At 32.1% G+C, this 10157-nt stretch overlaps 1 long non-coding RNA gene across 1 annotated transcript; it reads right to left on the bottom strand.

The window, feature by feature from the left end:
* Nucleotides 1–6322: 6322 nt before the first annotated feature.
* Nucleotides 6323–9677, bottom strand: LOC143066433 (uncharacterized). Its single transcript, XR_012975616.1, has 2 exons — nt 9262–9677; nt 6323–6805 (listed from the first exon to the last, which is right to left on the bottom strand). It is a non-coding gene; the product is annotated as an uncharacterized LOC143066433 (long non-coding RNA).
* Nucleotides 9678–10157: the final 480 nt, after the last annotated feature.

A 10157-nucleotide genomic window follows, 5' to 3' on the forward strand; every position in this document is an offset into this window, starting at 1 on the left:
TCTAAATTGTAATCTTAGGTATAACCATGTTTCCGCAAATGTCTATTTAGCGCACACGATAGATGTTATCAAATTGATTTAATTACAAAACACATTTGTTAAAAATGTTTCTCTTTATTTGGATGCATTTAACGGGTATTAGCTTTCAAATTCATGTTCAAATTCCCATATTCGATTTTTAACATACTAAAACGTATATTCAATTTATAAAATGTCTAAAAAAAACTCTTATTTCGCTTTTTCACTTTTGTTACTGATTGAACAAAACAAATATTTTTGTTTATATCTCGTAGCTGCCCCTATAAGCGTTGCATGTTTTTTACTTTTTATAACACATACCATTATCTTTCATTCTATCGACTTCCATTAACTATTAAATTTAAATATCTTAAAACATTAATACAAAATACACCTTCTTTATATAAAAAGACCGATTCTCTGAAAGACACTTGCACTCTTATTGAAATAACTATTTTTCACATTTGTATAGGGAAAACACCAATAAAAACTATGTATAAAAGGAAACAGTCCTATGTTGAGCTGTTAAAACTTATCAAAGGTACGGTAAGTTTAAAATAGTAACTGTCAAAGTTCTGGAAGAATGTGGTTAGCTTTTATCTTACAATATTGGGATAATATTTGGTTAACCATGTTCTTGCATAACAATTTTAAACTGTAAAGACCAACTTGTACTGTAAATTAGTGGAGATTTGTCCTTTCCAGATGGCTTTTTATTTTTTTTCGTTGTAATGATTTTTTGTATCATATCTTGTGTATGAATTGCAAAACTTGCTTTCGTAGTATCATAGGATTTTCAAAAATCAGATTCGCAATAAAAAAAAAACACACATTAAAAGCAATTTATGAAAGGAGATAATTTCGGCAAACTGTTAAGTGTTCGTTGAGAAACTAAGATTGCATGACTTCTTCAAATACAAGTAAGTTGACCGTAGGTTTAGACAAAATTTGCAGATACAATCATTTTCATAACAGCGCGGACATCCGCAATACTGATACATTTACCTTTAATTTGGTTTTCATTGGCTACCGATAACATTAATTTATGATAACTCAGTCCGTTAGAGGCCTTCCAGTGGGGATTTACATATAGGAAAAGGGAAAGTACATACAGTTACCCGAAAAGAAAAAAAAAATAACTAAGTATACAATATTTAAATCAACACACAAGGTTAAGTCCGCTGTTTATTATTCGTATTATTTTATTTAGGCGTTTAGACCTTTTGGCGACCACACAGTTTAAATGTCTATAACATGTACGATATGACAAATCAGCGTTACAGATGAACCTTTAACTAATCTGACCCAGTCAATTGATAACCTGAACGCTCTCAGAAATGATCTTGTGACAAAGTCCACGCTGTTATGAAAAAGATTCTATGTTGTTACCCCGGCAGTCGGTTTAAAAACATTGACTTGTCTGCATTCCCTTGTATATTGCATTTGAATCTTATACGAAAATGATAAATAAGTTATAACAAAAACACTAAAATACAGAGTTCATAATTCTAGCTAAAATTGTCACTGAAAAGTCTTATTCAAACAATTTAATTATTCGGACACATACAACATTATAATCATGAATTTGTATAATATCTTTAGGTATTGTCCTCTTTCTGTAAGTAGTCCGTTAATTAAGGTTTTACAGCGTCCTATATATTTCTTGTTAAAAGAGGGACGAAAGATAACAGAGGGACAGTCAAACTCATAAATCGAAAATAAACTGACAACGCCATGGTTAAAAATGAAAAAGACAAACAGACAAACAATAGTACACATGACACAACATAGAAAACTAAAGAATAAGCAACACGATACCCCACAAAAACTAGGGTGATCGCAGGTGCTCCAGAACGGTAAGCAGATCCTGCTCCACATGTGGCACCCGCCGTGTTGCTCATGTTATTACAAATCCGATAAATAGTCTAATTCGGTAGGTCACATTCATGTGAGGGAAGGGGATTGTAGCTATGACGTAAGGAAGATATCCGATATCATCTGTGAAACGGTTATTCCATAACGGTCAACCAACTCGTGATGAAAGCTATGATAAATACAAAAATACTTTTTGAAAATCATCATGAACAAGGGATTTTTTTAAAAACAAATCAGCATGGTAAAATTGCTAGTCGTATTCTTACCGAAGTACGTTATTCTCCCCCAATGACGATTTCTTTCTTTCAATTTGTTCGCCATTTTTTGGGAAACTATAATAGACATAGAGAAAGTTTTTTGGTTTTGAATCATGTATTATATTCTAGCCTAAGAAAGTCATAAAAAAATATATATAATTACTCAGAAAAATGATTTCAGCAAACCTCATATCTTAATTGCACACGTTTGACGGAGAAAAAACAAATACCTTTTAAAGTCTCGGGATTGATGAAGTCGGGAATCGAAAACAAAACCTGAGACGTCTAAAACACAATGTGTTATAGTAGTCTCAGTACAAAAGAAAAAACATAAAACACTCGTCTAATTAGGCATGTAGATTAATTGTTTGATTTTGTACCATTCTATTCATACTTTATTTCTATATAACTAAGTTTTTTTTAAGCAGAGTGCAAAAAAAACGTAAATGTCTTCACGTCAAGGCAACAACTCCTTTAAGATGAAATATGACAATACATAGATATAAGAAGATGTGGTATGATTGCCAATGAGACAACTGTCTATCCAAGTCACAATTTGTAAAAGTAAAATGTTATAGATCAAAGAACAGTCTTCAACATTGAGCTTTGGCTTCTTTTTTATCATATGAAATCAATTAAGTACAAAACAAAACTTACGTGTTACACAATAACCTTGATCCATAATCTTTTTTATATAATAAACATTTCCCAACAAATAAATCTCGCCATTCCGCTGTTTCTCTGCGAGAAGAACGCTGAACACATGCAAAAGAAGACACAACAAAAAATGCTACTAATAAAATGAACTTGAAAACGACAGCCAGAAACCTCAAGAATGTAAAGACATAACAATGATACTTAAAAGGATGTAAATATATAGCAATTATAATTAAAGGGAGGTTAAACAAAGCCGCAGTACTAAAGGATGTAAAAATACGGAAGAAAATTATTTTTGTCTCCAAGCTAATCTTCACAACTTCGGTATTGATTTGTATGTATACCGATAGTTATGCAAAGCCATAGCTGTGTCAGACATATATGTGTGATTAAAAAAATGTTTACCAGTATATTTATTATCTAGCGCACAATAGGTGTTATAAACTGCTTTACACATGCTAAATATCGGCGCTATATGCAAATGAAGTATAAGTCTTAGTCTTCTCAAATGCTTTTCTGATATTGTTTTATTTTGACTGAATGTATTCTTATATACGCGTACTTTCAAAAATAAAATGACGTTTCTTTTAGTGATTAAATTACAAACACTTGTTAATATTATTTTGTTTATTCAAATATATCAAAGGGGCATTAGCTGTCTAATTCATGTTCAAATTTCAGATTAGACTTAGATAACATACTAAAACGTATATCCAATTTAAAAAAAAGTCTAAAATAAAAAATTAACAATCCATGTCAACATTTCGTGTTTTTTTTGTCTAGACGCCGTATATGTAACATTTAGTTGACATCCAAAGACTGCCGACAGTCATATAACCGACATAAACACAGATAAAGATATAAATAGCAAACTCGTGCAATTTGATTTTCTATGTCTGTTTAATTTCATTTAATAGGATAACACTAGTATAAAACGAGTTTTTGAGGATCTTGTCAGACAATCAATTGGTATACCCTTGTTTCACGTTAATGTTGACATTCTTTTTCTTGTAAAAACTGAACATGCCCAATTCGTACGATATACATCTCTAGCTAAGGGGTTTAATTGAAGGTCACTTGAAACCGAAACCAAACTGGCTGCCACAAGGGAATCTTATTTCTACTATTACACATTCATTAATAATTCTAATGCCCCTTTGAGATATTTTTTTTTTTAATCTAAAAAGATCCTGTCGAGTTGTGGTTCTATTATAATGTAATGTAAAATGTACTGACAGAAGTAAAAGTAATCTCAGAATCTCATTTTTGCAATAACTGCAATAAGTCAGTGGTCATGGCATTTAAAAATCATAAAAAAATCAACAACTGATGTTCCGAAGTTAGTTCAAAATTTGATAGAATGAAAGCTCGAAGTAGTTTTTTAAACTGTATGTTTCGCTACCACAGACTGATCCTCTGAAAGACACTTGCATTCGTATTGGATCTAAACTATTTTGAAGATTTACATTTATATAGGAACAAATGTAAACAATGAAAACTATGTATAAAAGAATACAGTCCTATGTTGAGCTATTAAAATGGTGCGATAATTAAAAAAGGTAACTGTTAAAGTTCTAGTTCAATTGGTAAGATTAAAAATAAACAATAGAATATTGTAATATTATCAAATTAATTATGTTATTGTATTACATTTTTTAATTTTAAAGACCCACTTGTACTGTAAATTAGTGGGGATTTGTCCATTCCACATGTCAGTTTTTAAATTGTGAGTGTCTGACTTCCTGTTTCAGTTCACCAAGCACGTTTTTAACCCCTGTTATATTTTATACGTGTTGGTTTAAGGTAAGATATCAGTCTCATGCAGTAATATTGGGGGTGATTGTACATGTTGTATCTAAAAGCTATAATTTTGAAAGAGATATGTTTCTATAGTTAAGCAAACGATTTGTATTTTTGGATTCTCTTCTGAATAGTTGATAAAATGGCAAAACACGCGTCCAAAAATTGTGTGCTGCATTTATGGCGAATTTAAAGATTTGTGGAAGAGGCTAAGGGCCGGTATTCCTACTATGTCATATAATAAAGAGGTTTGTGGATAGGAGTACAAATATTGTCCTGCAACAGACAATCTACCAACCCCTCAGAGTTGTTGGAATGGTTATGTACCAGAGTTATAACAATTGTTATCCATTCGTTTGATGTGTTTGAGTTAGTTTTGCCCTTTGATTAGGAACTTCTTGTGTTGTATTTTCCTCGGAGTTCGTTATTTTTGTGATATTACTCTTTATCGTGTAACGATTGGACAACTTTTACTTTACAAGTCAGCAGATTTATCGGTCCCGACTTTCTGATCAAATCTATCTGCGTATTTACATTTATATTCCCAAAAAATCCCAAGCACAGAAAATAATATTGGCATGAATTGTGCCGTATGTTGCAGTACAGGTGTTTATAGAAATAATTATGATAAGGATATAACACAGGAAAACAAAACCCTATGTAAAAGAAAGACAAACAAAATGAAAAAATAACTAATAACAGCGCAAAACGTGCCCCACTAAATTGTTTCTGAAATCTGATGTTCTGACAGGGTAACCAATTCCTGATCTATTATTGTACCCTTCGCGTTATAATGGCAGATACAACTGTGTTATACGTCGTAATCTATTTTGATATCAAATAGAAATAGAGGACAGGATATCAAACATATGTGTCAAAAGCTCAGTTCTAAAAAAAACCTAGATGTAAGTTATGATATGAGTATGGATATGTGTTATCCTTTAATTCAATTTAAATGAGACAGAAAAATCAACACAGTCAACAGATGATAGCTTCTTATTATTTCTGTTTTAATTTTTTAAATCAGAATTCTTTAAATAAAGGAACAATCCGCGAGAAAACAGGTTGTCCCAATAAGAATGCAAACAATCTGTTGAAAAAAACACAAATTTTAAACAAAAAAGAGTATCGGTGTGATTAATTCAGAGATCTTATAGTAAAATTATACTCAGGAATTTCCATACATGGTATATTTCGGTTCTCAGAAGATGATACGGGTTTCTGCATCAATCTCATTTGATTAAACACATTGTTTTTTAATGTCTTTCGGGTAGAATACGAAAAACTGTAAAGGGAAGATAAGTCAATGTTTAAAACAAAAGTTCATCCTGAATTCATTCGGAATCCGTTACACGTGGTACATCTATCAAGCTTTCCTTTTTCTTTGTTGATATCTAAGTGAGGCATCAATAGGGACTACGACGATACAGATCATATGGTTGACAAGTTGAATGCGTTCAAAGTGACTAGCGTATTGGCAGCGTACATGGTTTTTAACCACGCCCGGTACATACGTCAGTGCTCTACGATGATGTGTGATGCCGGTATTACAGATGATTCTTATGTAAACCAGAAAGTGTCTGGCGCATACACCTTTAAGTCTGGTATCCATGATGAATTTATAGCTAACACCAAAAGCTTAACTTAATATACAAACTACCTGAATTTTAAAAAATCAAATGTAATACGTTGTTTACATAACTAATAAACGAACCCTCAATAATATCTTTTTTATTATCTAAATAATACTCAATAGATTTTCCATCCAGCAAATGTTGATCTTCCATAGGCATCGCTGTATATATCTCCACTGTAGTTGTCAATTTTGATACGTATGTACACATCATCACCCTTGTTTGCATGAATCACAATAATCGCTGAATTTTGCTCGTCGTCGCCATCATGAACAAACGATAACAAGGAAGAATACACATCATTGTTAACTATAAGTTCAGTGGAAATACTTGTACTCGTTCTTACTCGAAGACTCCAAGTCATGACATAAATACCAGAAGATGGTGGATTAAAAACTCCAGTGTATTGATGGTAGGCGTTTCCAACATTTAGCTTAACAACATCGAATTTGAGTATATGTTGTCCACCAGGCTTAGTCTAGGGTTGTGACATGTAGGCAAAAAATGCAACTTCGGACATTGTAGTCGTTGGTGTCGGTGTCGGTAGTGGTTCCAAAAGTCTTCCTAAAGAAAAAGCATTTTATAAGAACCGTTTGTTATGTCATAAATCATAACATCATCTTCACTCTAATATACGAAGATAATGATGAAATAAAACCTGGAACCAATTCTATACAAAACATCTCAAGATTCTTGTCCACCCAAATTGAGTTTAAAATCTCAATTCTTTGAAGTTCACGTTTAATGTTTCACGTTAATTTTTGTTATGATGTCAACTACGATAAACGTTAATAAGACAATAGTGAACTTAATGTTAAAGACAACAAAAATAGAAATAAAAAACTGAGATCGGATGTCGTTAGATAAAGTCACAAAATATCACGCTGACTTTTAAAATTTGATATATGGCATGGGCTTCATGCTAAACTGTATTCTGGTAATGTCTTATTACTGTATTATACAATTATAACATTTGGATAAATCCTCGTAAAGACATAACACGAAGGATACAATTGTTATTTTAGTAGTACCGATTCATTTGATGGTTTCAATGGTGTCCGATATTTTAAAAATATCCGTGCAATATCACTTTTTGATCTGCTGTTTTCCGTCTTTTTGTTACAGGGAACATAAATCGAATTAATTAGAAAAAAGTAAAATAACAAAAAATACCGAACTTCAAGGAAAATTCAAAACCAAAAGCCTTTTATCATATGGCAAAATTAAAAGCTCAAACATATAAAACTAATGCAAAACAACTGGCGGATTCCTGACTTGATATATGTATTTTCTGTAGTAAACCTGGTTTTATAGCTAGCTAAAACTATTACGTGTATGACAATGTGTGAGCAAAACAAACAAACAGATAAAATAGATACTGAAGTCAAGAATTGGGGTACAGCAGTGAATATTGTGTTAATCTTAATCTCTGTAAATACAAATAACTATTTCAACAAAGAAAAACAAAATGGCATCTACATATTCTATTGAGAAAGTACACACATACACATAATGATACTATAATGTGAAATTATATATATCAATTAGATAAAGGGTGTTATCCATTCGATTGATGTGTTTGAGCTATTGATTTTGCCATTTATTTAGAAACTTTCCCTTTTGAATTTCCTCGGAGTTCTGTATTTTTATTATTTCAATATTAGCTAAAAGATATTGCCAATTTTCTCTGAAACGGTATTAATCGCAATCCCACAGATAATGGAACCTACTATAATTTGAGTACATGTATTTTTAGTTACATAGTGCGCTAGTGACCTAATACGATATATATGGGGTCAGTAAATTCCATATGAGATGAGAGCGAAGCTCGAATCCCCACATGAAATTTACTGACACCATATATATCGGATTAGGTCACTAGCACACTATGTAACGAATTTATCTTACCGACTATCTTAATATGTGATATTTAGACTAGTGGCCTATAAAAGTGATCATGTCTTCAATACTGTTAGTATTAAGAACCAACTTCCATAGGTCTATTCAAAAACAAATACCTACATATGACAACTTGTTAGCTTCAAATGTGTTGTATGGAATTAATTTCAATCGTTCATTATCAATTTAATCGTCTGTTGAAACCTTTAAGATTTTTTTCTCACCAACATGTTGTTTGTAGAAAGGGACAAAACTTCACTTCTAACCTAATATGGAATATACTGGGTCACCACGTGGTTGCTCTTAACCAATCATATTCGTAGAAATGTATAGGAGGTAAGATAATATAATTTATCTTACCTCCTATACATTTCTAAGAATGTGATTGGTTAAAAGCGTCCGCGTGAAGACCGTGTATATTTGATATTAGGTTAGTAGGGAGGCGGGGCTTATTCCATACACGGTTAGTAGTGGAATTACGTCCCTTTATATTCCATATTAGGTAGTAGGGAGGCGGGGCTTATTTCATACACGGTTAATAGTGGTGTTACGTCCCTTTATAAAAACAAAACGGAACTGACAAAAAATCTTAAAGGTTTCAACAGACGAAGAAATTGATGATTAAGATTGAAATAAATTCATTAAACACATTTAAACCTCACACGTTGTTATCGTTGGCTATTCTTGTAGGATCAATGGAAGTAGTTTCTTAATGCTAACAGTATTGAAGAATGGCTAGCTCATTTATCATCAATTTTTCTTAGCTTAATTTTACAAAATTGAACCATACTGGCTGCTAACAGCGAATCATCATTTCACTATTTCACTTTTGATAATAATTTAATCAAAAGAAATTATATTTTAAATTTTTATATATATCTCGTAGCTAGTGCCACTTTAAACAGATTAACGTCTGATACAGATTTTTCAGGGAAAGTACTACTAAATCTTAGACATAACTGTTGCACTATTGACATTTTCCAGTCTCTGATCTTTATTGAAAGTAAATATCAACAAAATGATAAGTTTTGTATTTCACTACCTGTACTGACTCTAAACCAATGTAGCATTGAATTTCATAATTGCGGACTTTTTCAGTACAATATTTGAAAAAAAGATACCTTTCCTGACTTTCGAAAGTGACCTTCGCTCTTTTCTTTCTTTCTCTTTCGGCACTTTACTAAATCGACAGGCATTTCCCGGAAACACTCCATGAGACCGACGACTTTGACCTATCCTTTTGCACTTTTTAAGATCTGATTGTATTTTCGACAGTCGTAGTTTCAGTTGTATTCTTTGCTGTTCGGAATGTACTTGTTCAGAGAACAATCGTGAAATTCGGTTTTCAGCTAAAGATAATGATTTCTCAAGATTTTGTATACGCATATTTTGTTGTTTAATTGCATTTTGCATTTCGAGCATTCCATTTTTTGAAGACAAACCATCTTCATCATCAGTAATTTTACAAGATGAAACATCAAACACTAAAAAAACAGCTACTAAAACCAAACACTTAACTAAATGCATTGTATTGCAATGTTCGACACTGTATGAACTAGATTATTTACTAACTTCGTGTCATCTTATCGTTAAAATTGGTATCTGTATGTATATTTATATTCCTTATCATATCCATTTAAACTAAAGCTAGAAATGTTCATGTTAGTCTTACCTATATAAGTAGAAGAGGGACGAAAAATATCATAGAGACAGTCAAACTCATAAATCGAAAATAAACTGACAACGCCTGGCTAAAAATGAAAGAAGACAAACAATAGAACACATGACACAACATAGAAAACTAAAGAATAATCAACACGAACCCCACCAAAAAACTGATCTCAGGTGCTCCGGAAGGGTAAGCAGATCCTGCTCCACATGTGGCACCTTATGTTATAAGAAATCCGGTAAATAGTCTTATTCGGTAGGTCACATTCATGAAAGAGAAGGGGATTGTAGTTACGACGTAAGGAACATATCCAATATCATTTCTGAAACGGTTATTCCATAACGCTCA

Source organism: Mytilus galloprovincialis, chromosome 3, assembly GCF_965363235.1.
Source record: "Mytilus galloprovincialis chromosome 3, xbMytGall1.hap1.1, whole genome shotgun sequence".
Taxonomy (NCBI): domain Eukaryota; kingdom Metazoa; phylum Mollusca; class Bivalvia; order Mytilida; family Mytilidae; genus Mytilus; species Mytilus galloprovincialis.